Here is a 19,922-nt window from a genome sequence, read left to right as displayed (position 1 = left end):
GACGACTCATAACGAAAAGATTGCGGAATGTACTGCAAAAGCAAACGTTGGAGAAGACGAACTCTGAAGCCGTCGCTGCTTTAACAATCATTCCGTGCAGCAACGATAATCTGGGAAGAGCGAAGGGTGGGTACCGCTCGACCACACAACAAAATTTTATATAATGTTCTACTTGTTCTAAATTTGCGTTTCCAGATCATCAGTAAAATACTGTGTGATTTACACCTGGCTTGCTTCTTCGAAAAGCGATATTAAGAAATACATCGACTGCAACGTCATTAGGGGTCGCGGGTCCGGGCGCCGGCGCGCCAGCGGCGGCCTGTCGGGGCTGCTGGTGCCTCCATGTAGAAGCTACCGCTGGGCCCGGGCTCCTTGCCGCTAACGAAGTGATTGCTTTTGGTGACATCATTTGCAATAGCGACTGCGCGAATTGACGGTAGCTCGTACGGAAAGCAAGAGTAGCTGATGCTACCGAGGACTCGGCCGCGTTCATTGCCGACGACTTCTTGGGCTCTTATTCATGGTGGCATTCAGACAGGCAAGGGTGCTGTCGATTGTTAGGTACGAATGCGAAATTCCTGCATTGTGCGTTTCCGCAAAGTGATTTTTACGCCAAAGTTGCGATCGTCCTCAAGTTGTGTCACATGTGGAGCTCACAGCGTAGCAGTTTCCGTGGTGTAGCGGTTATCACGTCTGCCAACACGCAGAACGTCACCGGTTCGATTCCGGGCGGAAACACATTTTTGTCGCACTTGCTACAATCTCTACGGTGAACATTTAAATCAATTTCAAACGTCCAACCACCAGGCTGCAGATGGCTCAAATGATACATGAAACTCTTTCAGAAGCGGCTACTTGGTTTTTGTGCTTACCTGGAGGGCTGGAAATGCGCGGAACAGCCGCCGGCATGCCAGTAGTCGCCACACGTTTGCACGAAACGCAAGGGCTCGTCCGGGATTTGAACCCGGGACCTCCTGCACCCGAAGCAGGGATCATTCCCCGAGACCAACGAGCCTTCTCGATGCACATGAGTAACGCCTCCGTTCTTGGTGTCACCGTGCAGAGCTACTGCTCACCCAGCGTTCTCCCTGGCTGTTGCGGTTTGATTGTTTTTATCGTTGTCTTTTACTATAGCAACTTCTAGAATCGGACGGAGCTCGTAGCCGATGCCCTTGCTTACGCAGGAAAAATCTGTTGGAACTACGGTTTTCCAGGTAGTACAACGGCAAAACCGTCGTTTCCGTGGTGTAGCGGTTATCACGTCTGCTTTACACGCTGAAGGTCCCCGGTTCGATCCCGGGCGGAAGCACGACTTTTTTTAAACCCGTTTTCGGATTCCATTTCCGAGATAACGTCACGTCTGCGTATGCAGGGATAATAAATGTCGTATGCTACACCGATATCGCGTTATTTTACTGTCAAATGCTCTTACTCCCATAGTGCACCGGTATTCAGTAACTCAGAACGCTCGTAGCTCCATTCTGGCCTGCAAAATTTAGTATCCATTTCTTCAAGACTACTTCAAGATCGCTTCATACTGGCTTTCCTGAGCTCTTTGCACTCGCCTTGTCACAACTCTGTTGAAGTGTGAACGTAACTAATAGTGAGAAACTCTTAACTACGCTCAGTCTTGTATCCCACGCTTTGGTTGACGTTGTCGCTAATCAGATGAAGGTAGACTGCTCCACGATTGAGCTTCGTCTCCAATCACGGTGCACACGTTCTGTAAAGACAACCTTTGTTTTCCGTAGCATGCAAGATTACTGTCGGCTCTTCTACAGAAATCGACCTATGTAATTTACTGGTATCAGATTCTTGCCATATCAAACGTCCCTTCATGACCGTAGGGCCACACACAGCGTGCTGCGGCACGCATCTCTTCTTCATTGCAGAGCTACAAACGTGGGTGTGCTACACCTACTCTTCAGCACGGTCAAAACGGTAGGGCTCGTCCGGGATTTGAACCCGGGACCTCCTGCATCCAAAGCAGGAATCATACCCCTAGACCAACGAGCCACCTGCTGCTAGCAGTGAAGGTAATCCCAAGCAGTCCACCTCCGAAAAACACAAACTTTCATGTAAATCAGGAAGAAAAGCGCTTTCTGAAGGCAGCGCCCACCACTGATGGCAAGAATATTAAAGGCAATGAATGTAGAGTGAATAATTTCATCGCGCTCTGCAGATGAACAGACGGTGGTGTTTCACTTTCGTCATGTGGTTTCTCAGTGTCAAGGGAAGGCAAATGCACTAAACAAAAGAACACCGGGAATCCGAAACACCAACTCATAACGAAAAGATAGCGGAATATACTGCAAGCAAAACTTCCAAACACGACTCCTGAAGGCGTCGGTGCCTTAAGAATTATTCCGTGCAGCAATGATCATCTACGAAGAGCCAACTGTATGTGTCGCTCCACCACGCAACTTTTTTTGATATCGTTTTACCTAAATTTCCATTACCTGTTCTTTACAAGAATACCGTGTGGCTTTCAACTGGTCTGCTTCGTCCAGCAGCGATAGTAGTAAGTAAACCGACCACAGTATCATTAGAAGTAGGTCAGACACAAAAATCGGAGTTGCTCTGTAGCTCATGTTATTCTGCTTTCAAATGCAATTGTATGGCTGGGAGTAGTGGCGTACTCCTGTAATGCAGGCGTCCGGGAGGCCGTTGCTGTGGGAGACATCTGGGAACAACTACAGATACGGCCGTTTCATTAGCTCAGGAACGACCGCGATGCTCTTATCGAGCTCTGCAGATAGACCAGACTGCAGTGCGGAATTTTCGGCTAGTGGTGGCTCGGGGTTAAGAGAAGTCGGGAGCTGTGAGCAAAACTACATCGGGAAACCGAAACAGACGACTCATAACGAAAAGATTGCGGAATGTACTGCAAAAGCAAACGTTGGAGAAGACGAACTCTGAAGCCGTCGCTGCTTTAACAATCATTCCGTGCAGCAACGATAATCTGGGAAGAGCGAAGGGTGGGTACCGCTCGACCACACAACAAAATTTTATATAATGTTCTACTTGTTCTAAATTTGCGTTTCCAGATCATCAGTAAAATACTGTGTGATTTACACCTGGCTTGCTTCTTCGAAAAGCGATATTAAGAAATACATCGACTGCAACGTCATTAGGGGTCGCGGGTCCGGGCGCCGGCGCGCCAGCGGCCGCCTGTCGGGGCTGCTGGTGCCTCCATGTAGAAGCTACCGCTGGGCCCGGGCTCCTTGCCGCTAACGAAGTGATTGCTTTTGGTGACATCATTTGCAATAGCGACTGCGCGAATTGACGGTAGCTCGTACGGAAAGCAAGAGTAGCTGATGCTACCGAGGACTCGGCCGCGTTCATTGCCGACGACTTCTTGGGCTCTTATTCATGGTGGCATTCAGACAGGCAAGGGTGCTGTCGATTGTTAGGTACGAATGCGAAATTCCTGCATTGTGCGTTTCCGCAAAGTGATTTTTACGCCAAAGTTGCGATCGTCCTCAAGTTGTGTCACATGTGGAGCTCACAGCGTAGCAGTTTCCGTGGTGTAGCGGTTATCACGTCTGCCAACACGCAGAACGTCACCGGTTCGATTCCGGGCGGAAACACATTTTTGTCGCACTCAACAAGACACTTGCTACAATCTCTACGGTGAACATTTAAATCAATTTCAAACGTCCAACCACCAGGCTGCAGATGGCTCAAATGATACATGAAACTCTTTCAGAAGCGGCTACTTGGTTTTTGTGCTTACCTGGAGGGCTGGAAATGCGCGGAACAGCCGCCGGCATGCCAGTAGTCGCCACACGTTTGCACGAAACGCAAGGGCTCGTCCGGGATTTGAACCCGGGACCTCCTGCACCCGAAGCAGGGATCATTCCCCGAGACCAACGAGCCTTCTCGATGCACATGAGTAACGCCTCCGTTCTTGGTGTCACCGTGCAGAGCTACTGCTCACCCAGCGTTCTCCCTGGCTGTTGCGGTTTGATTGTTTTTATCGTTGTCTTTTACTATAGCAACTTCTAGAATCGGACGGAGCTCGTAGCCGATGCCCTTGCTTACGCAGGAAAAATCTGTTGGAACTACGGTTTTCCAGGTAGTACAACGGCAAAACCGTCGTTTCCGTGGTGTAGCGGTTATCACGTCTGCTTTACACGCTGAAGGTCCCCGGTTCGACCCCGGGCGGAAGCACGACTTTTTTTAAACCCGTTTTCGGATTCCATTTCCGAGATAACGTCACGTCTGCGTATGCAGGGATAATAAATGTCGTATGCTACACCGATATCGCGTTATTTTACTGTCAAATGCTCTTACTCCCATAGTGCACCGGTATTCAGTAACTCAGAACGCTCGTAGCTCCATTCTGGCCTGCAAAATTTATTATCCATTTCTTCAAGACTACTTCAAGTTCGCTTCATACTGGCTTTCCTGAGCTCTTTGCACTCGCCTTGTCACAACTCTGTTGAAGTGTGAACGTAACTAATAGTGAGAAACTCTTAACTACGCTCAGTCTTGTATCCCACGCTTTGGTTGACGTTGTCGCTAATCAGATGAAGGTAGACTGCTCCACGATTGAGCTTCGTCTCCAATCACGGTGCACACGTTCTGCAAAGACAACCTTTGTTTTCCGTTGCATGCAAGATTACTGTCGGCTCTTCTACAGAAATCGACCTATGTAATTTACTGGTATCAGATTCTTGCCATATCAAACGTCCCTTCATGACCGTAGGGCCACACACAGCGTGCTGCGGCACGCATCTCTTCTTCATTGCAGAGCTACAAACGTGGGTGAGCTACACCTACTCTTCAGCACGGTCAAAACGGTAGGGCTCGTCCGGGATTTGAACCCGGGACCTCCTGCACCCAAAGCAGGAATCATACCCCTAGACCAACGAGCCACCTGCTGCTAGCAGTGAAGGTAATCCCAAGCAGTCCACCTCCGAAAAACACAAACTTTCATGTAAATCAGGAAGAAAAGCGCTTTCTGAAGGCAGCGCCCACCACTGATGGCAAGAATATTAAAGGCAATGAATGTAGAGTGAATAATTTCATCGCGCTCTGCAGATGAACAGACGGTGGTGTTTCACTTTCGTCATGTGGTTTCTCAGTGTCAAGGGAAGGCAAATGCACTAAACAAAAGAACACCGGGAATCCGAAACACCAACTCATAACGAAAAGATAGCGGAATATACTGCAAGCAAAACTTCCAAACACGACTCCTGAAGGCGTCGGTGCCTTAAGAATTATTCCGTGCAGCAATGATCATCTACGAAGAGCCAACTGTATGTGTCGCTCCACCACGCAACTTTTTTTGATATCGTTTTACCTAAATTTCCATTACCTGTTCTTTACAAGAATACCGTGTGGCTTTCAACTGGTCTGCTTCGTCCAGCAGCGATAGTAGTAAGTAAACCGACCACAGTATCATTAGAAGTAGGTCAGACACAAAAATCGGAGTTGCTCTGTAGCTCATGTTATTCTGCTTTCAAATGCAATTGTATGGCTGGGAGTAGTGGCGTACTCCTGTAATGCAGGCGTCCGGGAGGCCGTTGCTGTGGGAGACATCTGGGAACAACTACAGATACGGCCGTTTCATTAGCTCAGAAACGACCGCGATGCTCTTATCGAGCTCTGCAGATAGACCAGACTGCAGTGCGGAATTTTCGGCTAGTGGTGGCTCGGGGTTAAGAGAAGTCGGGAGCTGTGAGCAAAACTACATCGGGAAACCGAAACAGACGACTCATAACGAAAAGATTGCGGAATGTACTGCAAAAGCAAACGTTGGAGAAGACGAACTCTGAAGCCGTCGCTGCTTTAACAATCATTCCGTGCAGCAACGATAATCTGGGAAGAGCGAAGGGTGGGTACCGCTCGACCACACAACAAAATTTTATATAATGTTCTACTTGTTCTAAATTTGCGTTTCCAGATCATCAGTAAAATACTGTGTGATTTACACCTGGCTTGCTTCTTCGAAAAGCGATATTAAGAAATACATCGACTGCAACGTCATTAGGGGTCGCGGGTCCGGGCGCCGGCGCGCCAGCGGCCGCCTGTCGGGGCTGCTGGTGCCTCCATGTAGAAGCTACCGCTGGGCCCGGGCTCCTTGCCGCTAACGAAGTGATTGCTTTTGGTGACATCATTTGCAATAGCGACTGCGCGAATTGACGGTAGCTCGTACGGAAAGCAAGAGTAGCTGATGCTACCGAGGACTCGGCCGCGTTCATTGCCGACGACTTCTTGGGCTCTTATTCATGGTGGCATTCAGACAGGCAAGGGTGCTGGCGATTGTTAGGTACGAATGCGAAATTCCTGCATTGTGCGTTTCCGCAAAGTGATTTTTACGCCAAAGTTGCGATCGTCCTCAAGTTGTGTCACATGTGGAGCTCACAGCGTAGCAGTTTCCGTGGTGTAGCGGTTATCACGTCTGCCAACACGCAGGAAGTCACCGGTTCGATTCCGGGCGGAAACACATTTTTGTCGCACTTGCTACAATCTCTACGGTGAACATTTAAATCAATTTCAAACGTCCAACCACCAGGCTGCAGATGGCTCAAATGATACATGAAACTCTTTCAGAAGCGGCTACTTGGTTTTTGTGCTTACCTGGAGGGCTGGAAATGCGCGGAACAGCCGCCGGCATGCCAGTAGTCGCCACACGTTTGCACGAAACGCAAGGGCTCGTCCGGGATTTGAACCCGGGACCTCCTGCACCCGAAGCAGGGATCATTCCCCGAGACCAACGAGCCTTCTCGATGCACATGAGTAACGCCTCCGTTCTTGGTGTCACCGTGCAGAGCTACTGCTCACCCAGCGTTCTCCCTGGCTGTTGCGGTTTGATTGTTTTTATCGTTGTCTTTTACTATAGCAACTTCTAGAATCGGACGGAGCTCGTAGCCGATGCCCTTGCTTACGCAGGAAAAATCTGTTGGAACTACGGTTTTCCAGGTAGTACAACGGCAAAACCGTCGTTTCCGTGGTGTAGCGGTTATCACGTCTGCTTTACACGCTGAAGGTCCCCGGTTCGATCCCGGGCGGAAGCACGACTTTTTTTAAACCCGTTTTCGGATTCCATTTCCGAGATAACGTCACGTCTGCGTATGCAGGGATAATAAATGTCGTATGCTACACCGATATCGCGTTATTTTACTGTCAAATGCTCTTACTCCCATAGTGCACCGGTATTCAGTAACTCAGAACGCTCGTAGCTCCATTCTGGCCTGCAAAATTTAGTATCCATTTCTTCAAGACTACTTCAAGATCGCTTCATACTGGCTTTCCTGAGCTCTTTGCACTCGCCTTGTCACAACTCTGTTGAAGTGTGAACGTAACTAATAGTGAGAAACTCTTAACTACGCTCAGTCTTGTATCCCACGCTTTGGTTGACGTTGTCGCTAATCAGATGAAGGTAGACTGCTCCACGATTGAGCTTCGTCTCCAATCACGGTGCACACGTTCTGCAAAGACAACCTTTGTTTTCCGTAGCATGCAAGATTACTGTCGGCTCTTCTACAGAAATCGACCTATGTAATTTACTGGTATCAGATTCTTGCCATATCAAACGTCCCTTCATGACCGTAGGGCCACACACAGCGTGCTGCGGCACGCATCTCTTCTTCATTGCAGAGCTACAAACGTGGGTGAGCTACACCTACTCTTCAGCACGGTCAAAACGGTAGGGCTCGTCCGGGATTTGAACCCGGGACCTCCTGCATCCAAAGCAGGAATCATACCCCTAGACCAACGAGCCACCTGCTGCTAGCAGTGAAGGTAATCCCAAGCAGTCCACCTCCGAGGAACACAAACTTTCATGTAAATCAGGAAGAAAAGCGCTTTCTGAAGGCAGCGCCCACCACTGATGGCAAGAATATTAAAGGCAATGAATGTAGAGTGAATAATTTCATCGCGCTCTGCAGATGAACAGACGGTGGTGTTTCACTTTCGTCATGTGGTTTCTCAGTGTCAAGGGAAGGCAAATGCACTAAACAAAAGAACACCGGGAATCCGAAACACCAACTCATAACGAAAAGATAGCGGAATATACTGCAAGCAAAACTTCCAAACACGACTCCTGAAGGCGTCGGTGCCTTAAGAATTATTCCGTGCAGCAATGATCATCTACGAAGAGCCAACTGTATGTGTCGCTCCACCACGCAACTTTTTTTGATATCGTTTTACCTAAATTTCCATTACCTGTTCTTTACAAGAATACCGTGTGGCTTTCAACTGGTCTGCTTCGTCCAGCAGCGATAGTAGTAAGTAAACCGACCACAGTATCATTAGAAGTAGGTCAGACACAAAAATCGGAGTTGCTCTGTAGCTCATGTTATTCTGCTTTCAAATGCAATTGTATGGCTGGGAGTAGTGGCGTACTCCTGTAATGCAGGCGTCCGGGAGGCCGTTGCTGTGGGAGACATCTGGGAACAACTACAGATACGGCCGTTTCATTAGCTCAGGAACGACCGCGATGCTCTTATCGAGCTCTGCAGATAGACCAGACTGCAGTGCGGAATTTTCGGCTAGTGGTGGCTCGGGGTTAAGGGAAGTCGGGAGCTGTGAGCAAAACTACATCGGGAAACCGAAACAGACGACTCATAACGAAAAGATTGCGGAATGTACTGCAAAAGCAAACGTTGGAGAAGGCGAACTCTGAAGCCGTCGCTGCTTTAACAATCATTCCGTGCAGCAACGATAATCTGGGAAGAGCGAAGGGTGGGTACCGCTCGACCACACAACAAAATTTTATATAATGTTCTACTTGTTCTAAATTTGCGTTTCCAGATCATCAGTAAAATACTGTGTGATTTACACCTGGCTTGCTTCTTCGAAAAGCGATATTAAGAAATACATCGACTGCAACGTCATTAGGGGTCGCGGGTCCGGGCGCCGGCGCGCCAGCGGCGGCCTGTCGGGGCTGCTGGTGCCTCCATGTAGAAGCTACCGCTGGGCCCGGGCTCCTTGCCGCTAACGAAGTGATTGCTTTTGGTGACATCATTTGCAATAGCGACTGCGCGAATTGACGGTAGCTCGTACGGAAAGCAAGAGTAGCTGATGCTACCGAGGATTCGGCCGCGTTCATTGCCGACGACTTCTTGGGCTCTTATTCATGGTGGCATTCAGACAGGCAAGGGTGCTGTCGATTGTTAGGTACGAATGCGAAATTCCTGCATTGTGCGTTTCCGCAAAGTGATTTTTACGCCAAAGTTGCGATCGTCCTCAAGTTGTGTCACATGTGGAGCTCACAGCGTAGCAGTTTCCGTGGTGTAGCGGTTATCACGTCTGCCAACACGCAGAACGTCACCGGTTCGATTCCGGGCGGAAACACATTTTTGTCGCACTCAACAAGACACTTGCTACAATCTCTACGGTGAACATTTAAATCAATTTCAAACGTCCAACCACCAGGCTGCAGATGGCTCAAATGATACATGAAACTCTTTCAGAAGCGGCTACTTGGTTTTTGTGCTTACCTGGAGGGCTGGAAATGCGCGGAACAGCCGCCGGCATGCCAGTAGTCGCCACACGTTTGCACGAAACGCAAGGGCTCGTCCGGGATTTGAATCCGGGACCTCCTGCACCCGAAGCAGGGATCATTCCCCGAGACCAACGAGCCTTCTCGATGCACATGAGTAACGCCTCCGTTCTTGGTGTCACCGTGCAGAGCTACTGCTCACCCAGCGTTCTCCCTGGCTGTTGCGGTTTGATTGTTTTTATCGTTGTCTTTTACTATAGCAACTTCTAGAATCGGACGGAGCTCGTAGCCGATGCCCTTGCTTACGCAGGAAAAATCTGTTGGAACTACGGTTTTCCAGGTAGTACAACGGCAAAACCGTCGTTTCCGTGGTGTAGCGGTTATCACGTCTGCTTTACACGCTGAAGGTCCCCGGTTCGACCCCGGGCGGAAGCACGACTTTTTTTAAACCCGTTTTCGGATTCCATTTCCGAGATAACGTCACGTCTGCGTATGCAGGGATAATAAATGTCGTATGCTACACCGATACCGCGTTATTTTACTGTCAAATGCTCTTACTCCCATAGTGCACCGGTATTCAGTAACTCAGAACGCTCGTAGCTCCATTCTGGCCTGCAAAATTTAGTATCCATTTCTTCAAGACTACTTCAAGTTCGCTTCATACTGGCTTTCCTGAGCTCTTTGCACTCGCCTTGTCACAACTCTGTTGAAGTGTGAACGTAACTAATAGTGAGAAACTCTTAACTACGCTCAGTCTTGTATCCCACGCTTTGGTTGACGTTGTCGCTAATCAGATGAAGGTAGACTGCTCCACGATTGAGCTTCGTCTCCAATCACGGTGCACACGTTCTGCAAAGACAACCTTTGTTTTCCGTAGCATGCAAGATTACTGTCGGCTCTTCTACAGAAATCGGCCTATGTCATTTACTGGTATCAGATTCTTGCCATATCAAACGTCCCTTCATGACCGTAGGGCCACACACAGCGTGCTGCGGCACGCATCTCTTCTTCATTGCAGAGCTACAAACGTGGGTGAGCTACACCTACTCTTCAGCACGGTCAAAACGGTAGGGCTCGTCCGGGATTTGAACCCGGGACCTCCTGCACCCAAAGCAGGAATCATACCCCTAGACCAACGAGCCACCTGCTGCTAGCAGTGAAGGTAATCCCAAGCAGTCCACCTCCGAAAAACACAAACTTTCATGTAAATCAGGAAGAAAAGCGCTTTCTGAAGGCAGCGCCCACCACTGATGGCAAGAATATTAAAGGCAATGAATGTAGAGTGAATAATTTCATCGCGCTCTGCAGATGAACAGACGGTGGTGTTTCACTTTCGTCATGTGGTTTCTCAGTGTCAAGGGAAGGCAAATGCACTAAACAAAAGAACACCGGGAATCCGAAACACCAACTCATAACGAAAAGATAGCGGAATATACTGCAAGCAAAACTTCCAAACACGACTCCTGAAGGCGTCGGTGCCTTAAGAATTATTCCGTGCAGCAATGATCATCTACGAAGAGCCAACTGTATGTGTCGCTCCACCACGCAACTTTTTTTGATATCGTTTTACCTAAATTTCCATTACCTGTTCTTTACAAGAATACCGTGTGGCTTTCAACTGGTCTGCTTCGTCCAGCAGCGATAGTAGTAAGTAAACCGACCACAGTATCATTAGAAGTAGGTCAGACACAAAAATCGGAGTTGCTCTGTAGCTCATGTTATTCTGCTTTCAAATGCAATTGTATGGCTGGGAGTAGTGGCGTACTCCTGTAATGCAGGCGTCCGGGAGGCCGTTGCTGTGGGAGACATCTGGGAACAACTACAGATACGGCCGTTTCATTAGCTCAGGAACGACCGCGATGCTCTTATCGAGCTCTGCAGATAGACCAGACTGCAGTGCGGAATTTTCGGCTAGTGGTGGCTCGGGGTTAAGAGAAGTCGGGAGCTGTGAGCAAAACTACATCGGGAAACCGAAACAGACGACTCATAACGAAAAGATTGCGGAATGTACTGCAAAAGCAAACGTTGGAGAAGACGAACTCTGAAGCCGTCGCTGCTTTAACAATCATTCCGTGCAGCAACGATAATCTGGGAAGAGCGAAGGGTGGGTACCGCTCGACCACACAACAAAATTTTATATAATGTTCTACTTGTTCTAAATTTGCGTTTCCAGATCATCAGTAAAATACTGTGTGATTTACACCTGGCTTGCTTCTTCGAAAAGCGATATTAAGAAATACATCGACTGCAACGTCATTAGGGGTCGCGGGTCCGGGCGCCGGCGCGCCAGCGGCGGCCTGTCGGGGCTGCTGGTGCCTCCATGTAGAAGCTACCGCTGGGCCCGGGCTCCTTGCCGCTAACGAAGTGATTGCTTTTGGTGACATCATTTGCAATAGCGACTGCGCGAATGGACGGTAGCTCTTACGGAAAGCAAGAGTAGCTGATGCTACCGAGGACTCGGCCGCGTTCATTGCCGACGACTTCTTGGGCTCTTATTCATGGTGGCATTCAGACAGGCAAGGGTGCTGGCGATTGTTAGGTACGAATGCGAAATTCCTGCATTGTGCGTTTCCGCAAAGTGATTTTTACGCCAAAGTTGCGATCGTCCTCAAGTTGTGTCACATGTGGAGCTCACAGCGTAGCAGTTTCCGTGGTGTAGCGGTTATCACGTCTGCCAACACGCAGAACGTCACCGGTTCGATTCCGGGCGGAAACACATTTTTGTCGCACTCAACAAGACACTTGCTACAATCTCTACGGTGAACATTTAAATCAATTTCAAACGTCCAACCACCAGGCTGCAGATGGCTCAAATGATACATGAAACTCTTTCAGAAGCGGCTACTTGGTTTTTGTGCTTACCTGGAGGGCTGGAAATGCGCGGAACAGCCGCCGGCATGCCAGTAGTCGCCACACGTTTGCACGAAACGCAAGGGCTCGTCCGGGATTTGAACCCGGGACCTCCTGCACCCGAAGCAGGGATCATTCCCCGAGACCAACGAGCCTTCTCGATGCACATGAGTAACGCCTCCGTTCTTGGTGTCACCGTGCAGAGCTACTGCTCACCCAGCGTTCTCCCTGGCTGTTGCGGTTTGATTGTTTTTATCGTTGTCTTTTACTATAGCAACTTCTAGAATCGGACGGAGCTCGTAGCCGATGCCCTTGCTTACGCAGGAAAAATCTGTTGGAACTACGGTTTTCCAGGTAGTACAACGGCAAAACCGTCGTTTCCGTGGTGTAGCGGTTATCACGTCTGCTTTACACGCTGAAGGTCCCCGGTTCGACCCCGGGCGGAAGCACGACTTTTTTTAAACCCGTTTTCGGATTCCATTTCCGAGATAACGTCACGTCTGCGTATGCAGGGATAATAAATGTCGTATGCTACACCGATATCGCGTTATTTTACTGTCAAATGCTCTTACTCCCATAGTGCACCGGTATTCAGTAACTCAGAACGCTCGTAGCTCCATTCTGGCCTGCAAAATTTAGTATCCATTTCTTCAAGACTACTTCAAGTTCGCTTCATACTGGCTTTCCTGAGCTCTTTGCACTCGCCTTGTCACAACTCTGTTGAAGTGTGAACGTAACTAATAGTGAGAAACTCTTAACTACGCTCAGTCTTGTATCCCACGCTTTGGTTGACGTTGTCGCTAATCAGATGAAGGTAGACTGCTCCACGATTGAGCTTCGTCTCCAATCACGGTGCACACGTTCTGCAAAGACAACCTTTGTTTTCCGTTGCATGCAAGATTACTGTCGGCTCTTCTACAGAAATCGACCTATGTAATTTACTGGTATCAGATTCTTGCCATATCAAACGTCCCTTCATGACCGTAGGGCCACACACAGCGTGCTGCGGCACGCATCTCTTCTTCATTGCAGAGCTACAAACGTGGGTGAGCTACACCTACTCTTCAGCACGGTCAAAACGGTAGGGCTCGTCCGGGATTTGAACTCGGGACCTCCTGCACCCAAAGCAGGAATCATACCCCTAGACCAACGAGCCACCTGCTGCTAGCAGTGAAGGTAATCCCAAGCAGTCCACCTCCGAAAAACACAAACTTTCATGTAAATCAGGAAGAAAAGCGCTTTCTGAAGGCAGCGCCCACCACTGATGGCAAGAATATTAAAGGCAATGAATGTAGAGTGAATAATTTCATCGCGCTCTGCAGATGAACAGACGGTGGTGTTTCACTTTCGTCATGTGGTTTCTCAGTGTCAAGGGAAGGCAAATGCACTAAACAAAAGAACACCGGGAATCCGAAACACCAACTCATAACGAAAAGATAGCGGAATATACTGCAAGCAAAACTTCCAAACACGACTCCTGAAGGCGTCGGTGCCTTAAGAATTATTCCGTGCAGCAATGATCATCTACGAAGAGCCAACTGTATGTGTCGCTCCACCACGCAACTTTTTTTGATATCGTTTTACCTAAATTTCCATTACCTGTTCTTTACAAGAATACCGTGTGGCTTTCAACTGGTCTGCTTTGTCCAGCAGCGATAGTAGTAAGTAAACCGACCACAGTATCATTAGAAGTAGGTCAGACACAAAAATCGGAGTTGCTCTGTAGCTCATGTTATTCTGCTTTCAAATGCAATTGTATGGCTGGGAGTAGTGGCGTACTCCTGTAATGCAGGCGTCCGGGAGGCCGTTGCTGTGGGAGACATCTGGGAACAACTACAGATACGGCCGTTTCATTAGCTCAGGAACGACCGCGATGCTCTTATCGAGCGCTGCAGATAGACCAGACTGCAGTGCGGAATTTTCGGCTAGTGGTGGCTCGGGGTTAAGAGAAGTCGGGAGCTGTGAGCAAAACTACATCGGGAAACCGAAACAGACGACTCATAACGAAAAGATTGCGGAATGTACTGCAAAAGCAAACGTTGGAGAAGACGAACTCTGAAGCCGTCGCTGCTTTAACAATCATTCCGTGCAGCAACGATAATCTGGGAAGAGCGAAGGGTGGGTACCGCTCGACCACACAACAAAATTTTATATAATGTTCTACTTGTTCTAAATTTGCGTTTCCAGATCATCAGTAAAATACTGTGTGATTTACACCTGGCTTGCTTCTTCGAAAAGCGATATTAAGAATTACATCGACTGCAACGTCATTAGGGGTCGCGGGTCCGGGCGCCGGCGCGCCAGAGGCGGCCTGTCGGGGCTGCTGGTGCCTCCATGTAGAGCTACCGCTGGGCCCGGGCTCCTTGCCGCTAACGAAGTGATTGCTTTTGGTGACATCATATGCAACAGCGACTGCGCGAATTGACGGTAGCTCGTACGGAAAGCAAGAGTAGCTGATGCTACCGAGGACTCGGCCGCGTTCATTGCCGACGACTTCTTGGGCTCTTATTCATGGTGGCATTCAGACAGGCAAGGGTGCTGTCGATTGTTAGGTACGAATGCGAAATTCCTGCATTGTGCGTTTCCGCAAAGTGATTTTTACGCCAAAGTTGCGATCGTCCTCAAGTTGTGTCACATGTGGAGCTCACAGCGTAGCAGTTTCCGTGGTGTAGCGGTTATCACGTCTGCCAACACGCAGAACGTCACCGGTTCGATTCCGGGCGGAAACACATTTTTGTCGCACTCAACAAGACACTTGCTACAATCTCTACGGTGAACATTTAAATCCATTTCAAACGTCCAACCACCAGGCTGCAGATGGCTCAAATGATACATGAAACTCTTTCAGAAGCGGCTACTTGGTTTTTGTGCTTACCTGGAGGGCTGGAAATGCGCGGAACAGCCGCCGGCATGCCAGTAGTCGCCACACGTTTGCACGAAACGCAAGGGCTCGTCCGGGATTTGAACCCGGGACCTCCTGCACCCGAAGCAGGGATCATACCCCGAGACCAACGAGCCTTCTCGATGCACATGAGTAACGCCTCCGTTCTTGGTGTCACCGTGCAGAGCTACTGCTTACCCAGCGTTCTCCCTGGCTGTTGCGGTTTGATTGTTTTTATCGTTGTCTTTTACTATAGCAACTTCTAGAATCGGACGGAGCTCGTAGCCGATGCCCTTGATTACGCAGGAAAAATCTGTTGGAACTACGGTTTTCCAGGTAGTACAACGGCAAAACCGTCGTTTCCGTGGTGTAGCGGTTATCACGTCTGCTTTACACGCTGAAGGTCCCCGGTTCGATCCCGGGCGGAAGCACGACTTTTTTTAAACCCGTTTTCGGATTCCATTTCCGAGATAACGTCACGTCTGCGTATGCAGGGATAATAAATGTCATATGCTACACCGATATCGCGTTATTTTACTGTCAAATGCTCTTACTCCCATAGTGCACCGGTATTCAGTAACTCAGAACGCTCGTAGCTCCATTCTGGCCTGCAAAATTTAGTATCCATTTCTTCAAGACTACTTCAAGTTCGCTTCATACTGGCTTTCCTGAGCTCTTTGCACTCGCCTTGTCACAACTCTGTTGAAGTGTGAACGTAACTAATAGTGAGAAACTCTTAACTACGCTCAGTCTTGTATCCCACGCTTTGGTTGACGTTGTCGCTAATCAGATGAAGGTAGACTGCTCCACGATTGAGCTTCGTCTCCAATCACGGTGCACACGTTCTGCAAAGACAACCTTTGTTTTCCGTTGCATGCAAGATTACTGTCGGCTCTTCTACAGAAATCGACCTATGTAATTTACTGGTATCAGATTCTTGCCATATCAAACGTCCCTTCATGACCGTAGGGCCACACACAGCGTGCTGCGGCACGCATCTCTTCTTCATTGCAGAGCTACAAACGTGGGTGAGCTACACCTACTCTTCAGCACGGTCAAAACGGTAGGGCTCGTCCGGGATTTGAACCCGGGACCTCCTGCACCCAAAGCAGGAATCATACCCCTAGACCAACGAGCCACCTGCTGCTAGCAGTGAAGGTAATCCCAAGCACTCCACCTCCGAGGAACACAAACTTTCATGTAAATCAGGAAGAAAAGCGCTTTCTGAAGGCAGCGCCCACCACTGATGGCAAGAATATTAAAGGCAATGAATGTAGAGTGAATAATTTCATCGCGCTCTGCAGATGAACAGACGGTGGTGTTTCACTTTCGTCATGTGGTTTCTCAGTGTCAAGGGAAGGCAAATGCACTAAACAAAAGAACACCGGGAATCCGAAACACCAACTCATAACGAAAAGATAGCGGAATATACTGCAAGCAAAACTTCCAAAGACGACTCCTGAAGGCGTCGGTGCCTTAAGAATTATTCCGTGCAGCAATGATCATCTACGAAGAGCCAACTGTATGTGTCGCTCCACCACGCAACTTTTTTTGATACCGTTTTACCTAAATTTCCATTACCTGTTCTTTACAAGAATACCGTGTGGCTTTCAACTGGTCTGCTTTGTCCAGCAGCGATAGTAGTAAGTAAACCGACCACAGTATCATTAGAAGTAGGTCAGACACAAAAATCGGAGTTGCTCTGTAGCTCATGTTATTCTGCTTTCAAATGCAATTGTATGGCTGGGAGTAGTGGCGTACTCCTGTAATGCAGGCGTCCGGGAGGCCGTTGCTGTGGGAGACATCTGGGAACAACTACAGATACGGCCGTTTCATTAGCTCAGGAACGACCGCGATGCTCTTATCGAGCGCTGCAGATAGACCAGACTGCAGTGCGGAATTTTCGGCTAGTGGTGGCTCGGGGTTAAGAGAAGTCGGGAGCTGTGTGCAAAACTACATCGGGAAACCGAAACAGACGACTCATAACGAAAAGATTGCGGAATGTACTGCAAAAGCAAACGTTGGAGAAGACGAACTCTGAAGCCGTCGCTGCTTTAACAATCATTCCGTGCAGCAACGATAATCTGGGAAGAGCGAAGGGTGGGTACCGCTCGACCACACAACAAAATTTTATATAATGTTCTACTTGTTCTAAATTTGCGTTTCCAGATCATCAGTAAAATACTGTGTGATTTACACCTGGCTTGCTTCTTCGAAAAGCGATATTAAGAATTACATCGACTGCAACGTCATTAGGGGTCGCGGGTCCGGGCGCCGGCGCGCCAGAGGCGGCCTGTCGGGGCTGCTGGTGCCTCCATGTAGAGCTACTGCTACCGCTGGGCCCGGGCTCCTTGCCGCTAACGAAGTGATTGCTTTTGGTGACATCATTTGCAATAGCGACTGCGCGAATTGACAGTAGCTCGTACGGAAAGCAAGAGTAGCTGATGCTACCGAGGACTCGGCCGCGTTCATTGCCGACGACTTCTTGGGCTCTTATTCATGGTGGCATTCAGACAGGCAAGGGTGCTGTCGATTGTTAGGTACGAATGCGAAATTCCTGCATTGTGCGTTTCCGCAAAGTGATTTTTACGCCAAAGTTGCGATCGTCCTCAAGTTGTGTCACATGTGGAGCTCACAGCGTAGCAGTTTCCGTGGTGTAGCGGTTATCACGTCTGCCAACACGCAGAACGTCACCGGTTCGATTCCGGGCGGAAACACATTTTTGTCGCACTCAACAAGACACTTGCTACAATCTCTACGGTGAACATTTAAATCAATTTCAAACGTCCAACCACCAGGCTGCAGATGGCTCAAATGATACATGAAACTCTTTCAGAAGCGGCTACTTGGTTTTTGTGCTTACCTGGAGGGCTGGAAATGCGCGGAACAGCCGCCGGCATGCCAGTAGTCGCCACACGTTTGCACGAAACGCAAGGGCTCGTCCGGGATTTGAACCCGGGACCTCCTGCACCCGAAGCAGGGATCATTCCCCGAGACCAACGAGCCTTCTCGATGCACATGAGTAACGCCTCCGTTCTTGGTGTCACCGTGCAGAGCTACTGCTTACCCAGCGTTCTCCCTGGCTGTTGCGGTTTGATTGTTTTTATCGTTGTCTTTTACTATAGCAACTTCTAGAATCGGACGGAGCTCGTAGCCGATGCCCTTGCTTACGCAGGAAAAATCTGTTGGAACTACGGTTTTCCAGGTAGTACAACGGCAAAACCGTCGTTTCCGTGGTGTAGCGGTTATCACGTCTGCTTTACACGCTGAAGGTCCCCGGTTCGATCCCGGGCGGAAGCACGACTTTTTTTAAACCCGTTTTCGGATTCCATTTCCGAGATAACGTCACGTCTGCGTATGCAGGGATAATAAATGTCATATGCTACACCGATATCGCGTTATTTTACTGTCAAATGCTCTTACTCCCATAGTGCACCGGTATTCAGTAACTCAGAACGCTCGTAGCTCCATTCTGGCCTGCAAAATTTAGTATCCATTTCTTCAAGACTACTTCAAGTTCGCTTCATACTGGCTTTCCTGAGCTCTTTGCACTCGCCTTGTCACAACTCTGTTGAAGTGTGAACGTAACTAATAGTGAGAAACTCTTAACTACGCTCAGTCTTGTATCCCACGCTTTGGTTGACGTTGTCGCTAATCAGATGAAGGTAGACTGCTCCACGATTGAGCTTCGTCTCCAATCACGGTGCACACGTTCTGCAAAGACAACCTTTGTTTTCCGTAGCATGCAAGATTACTGTCGGCTCTTCTACAGAAATCGACCTATGTAATTTACTGGTATCAGATTCTTGCCATATCAAACGTCCCTTCATGACCGTAGGGCCACACACAGCGTGCTGCGGCACGCATCTCTTCTTCATTGCAGAGCTACAAACGTGGGTGAGCTACACCTACTCTTCAGCACGGTCAAAACGGTAGGGCTCGTCCGGGATTTGAACCCGGGACCTCCTGCACCCAAAGCAGGAATCATACCCCTAGACCAACGAGCCACCTGCTGCTAGCAGTGAAGGTAATCCCAAGCACTCCACCTCCGAGGAACACAAACTTTCATGTAAATCAGGAAGAAAAGCGCTTTCTGAAGGCAGCGCCCACCACTGATGGCAAGAATATTAAAGGCAATGAATGTAGAGTGAATAATTTCATCGCGCTCTGCAGATGAACAGACGGTGGTGTTTCACTTTCGTCATGTGGTTTCTCAGTGTCAAGGGAAGGCAAATGCACTAAACAAAAGAACACCGGGAATCCGAAACACCAACTCATAACGAAAAGATAGCGGAATATACTGCAAGCAAAACTTCCAAACACGACTCCTGAAGGCGTCGGTGCCTTAAGAATTATTCCGTGCAGCAATGATCATCTACGAAGAGCCAACTGTATGTGTCGCTCCACCACGCAACTTTTTTTGATATCGTTTTACCTAAATTTCCATTACCTGTTCTTTACAAGAATACCGTGTGGCTTTCAACTGGTCTGCTTTGTCCAGCAGCGATAGTAGTAAGTAAACCGACCACAGTATCATTAGAAGTAGGTCAGACACAAAAATCGGAGTTGCTCTGTAGCTCATGTTATTCTGCTTTCAAATGCAATTGTATGGCTGGGAGTAGTGGCGTACTCCTGTAATGCAGGCGTCCGGGAGGCCGTTGCTGTGGGAGACATCTGGGAACAACTACAGATACGGCCGTTTCATTAGCTCAGGAACGACCGCGATGCTCTTATCGA

At 48.9% G+C, this 19,922-nt stretch overlaps 15 non-coding genes across 15 annotated transcripts; 7 read left to right on the top strand and 8 right to left on the bottom strand.

The window, feature by feature from the left end:
- Positions 1-1,236: 1,236 nt before the first annotated feature.
- Trnav-uac (transfer RNA valine (anticodon UAC)) lies at positions 1,237-1,309 on the top strand. The gene has a single exon. It is a non-coding gene; the product is annotated as a tRNA-Val (tRNA).
- A 635-nt stretch (positions 1,310-1,944) lies between these two features.
- Trnap-ugg (transfer RNA proline (anticodon UGG)) lies at positions 1,945-2,016 on the bottom strand. The gene has a single exon. It is a non-coding gene; the product is annotated as a tRNA-Pro (tRNA).
- A 2,084-nt stretch (positions 2,017-4,100) lies between these two features.
- Trnav-uac (transfer RNA valine (anticodon UAC)) lies at positions 4,101-4,173 on the top strand. Its single transcript has one exon. It is a non-coding gene; the product is annotated as a tRNA-Val (tRNA).
- Positions 4,174-4,808: 635 nt separating this feature from the next.
- On the bottom strand, positions 4,809-4,880 carry Trnap-ugg (transfer RNA proline (anticodon UGG)). Its single transcript has one exon. It is a non-coding gene; the product is annotated as a tRNA-Pro (tRNA).
- Positions 4,881-6,952: 2,072 nt separating this feature from the next.
- Trnav-uac (transfer RNA valine (anticodon UAC)) lies at positions 6,953-7,025 on the top strand. Its single transcript has one exon. It is a non-coding gene; the product is annotated as a tRNA-Val (tRNA).
- A 635-nt stretch (positions 7,026-7,660) lies between these two features.
- On the bottom strand, positions 7,661-7,732 carry Trnap-ugg (transfer RNA proline (anticodon UGG)). Its single transcript has one exon. It is a non-coding gene; the product is annotated as a tRNA-Pro (tRNA).
- Positions 7,733-9,816: 2,084 nt separating this feature from the next.
- Positions 9,817-9,889, top strand: Trnav-uac (transfer RNA valine (anticodon UAC)). Its single transcript has one exon. It is a non-coding gene; the product is annotated as a tRNA-Val (tRNA).
- Positions 9,890-10,524: 635 nt separating this feature from the next.
- Trnap-ugg (transfer RNA proline (anticodon UGG)) lies at positions 10,525-10,596 on the bottom strand. Its single transcript has one exon. It is a non-coding gene; the product is annotated as a tRNA-Pro (tRNA).
- A 2,084-nt stretch (positions 10,597-12,680) lies between these two features.
- Positions 12,681-12,753, top strand: Trnav-uac (transfer RNA valine (anticodon UAC)). Its single transcript has one exon. It is a non-coding gene; the product is annotated as a tRNA-Val (tRNA).
- Positions 12,754-13,388: 635 nt separating this feature from the next.
- On the bottom strand, positions 13,389-13,460 carry Trnap-ugg (transfer RNA proline (anticodon UGG)). Its single transcript has one exon. It is a non-coding gene; the product is annotated as a tRNA-Pro (tRNA).
- A 1,790-nt stretch (positions 13,461-15,250) lies between these two features.
- Trnap-cgg (transfer RNA proline (anticodon CGG)) lies at positions 15,251-15,322 on the bottom strand. Its single transcript has one exon. It is a non-coding gene; the product is annotated as a tRNA-Pro (tRNA).
- Positions 15,323-15,543: 221 nt separating this feature from the next.
- Positions 15,544-15,616, top strand: Trnav-uac (transfer RNA valine (anticodon UAC)). Its single transcript has one exon. It is a non-coding gene; the product is annotated as a tRNA-Val (tRNA).
- Positions 15,617-16,251: 635 nt separating this feature from the next.
- On the bottom strand, positions 16,252-16,323 carry Trnap-ugg (transfer RNA proline (anticodon UGG)). The gene has a single exon. It is a non-coding gene; the product is annotated as a tRNA-Pro (tRNA).
- Positions 16,324-18,412: 2,089 nt separating this feature from the next.
- Trnav-uac (transfer RNA valine (anticodon UAC)) lies at positions 18,413-18,485 on the top strand. The gene has a single exon. It is a non-coding gene; the product is annotated as a tRNA-Val (tRNA).
- Positions 18,486-19,120: 635 nt separating this feature from the next.
- Trnap-ugg (transfer RNA proline (anticodon UGG)) lies at positions 19,121-19,192 on the bottom strand. Its single transcript has one exon. It is a non-coding gene; the product is annotated as a tRNA-Pro (tRNA).
- Positions 19,193-19,922: the final 730 nt, after the last annotated feature.

The sequence above is a fragment of the Schistocerca gregaria genome, chromosome 2 (genome assembly GCF_023897955.1).
Source record: "Schistocerca gregaria isolate iqSchGreg1 chromosome 2, iqSchGreg1.2, whole genome shotgun sequence".
NCBI lineage: Eukaryota > Metazoa > Arthropoda > Insecta > Orthoptera > Acrididae > Schistocerca > Schistocerca gregaria.
The sequence above is the reverse complement of the archived record's forward strand: the minus strand, read 5'-3'. Positions and strand labels throughout refer to the sequence as shown.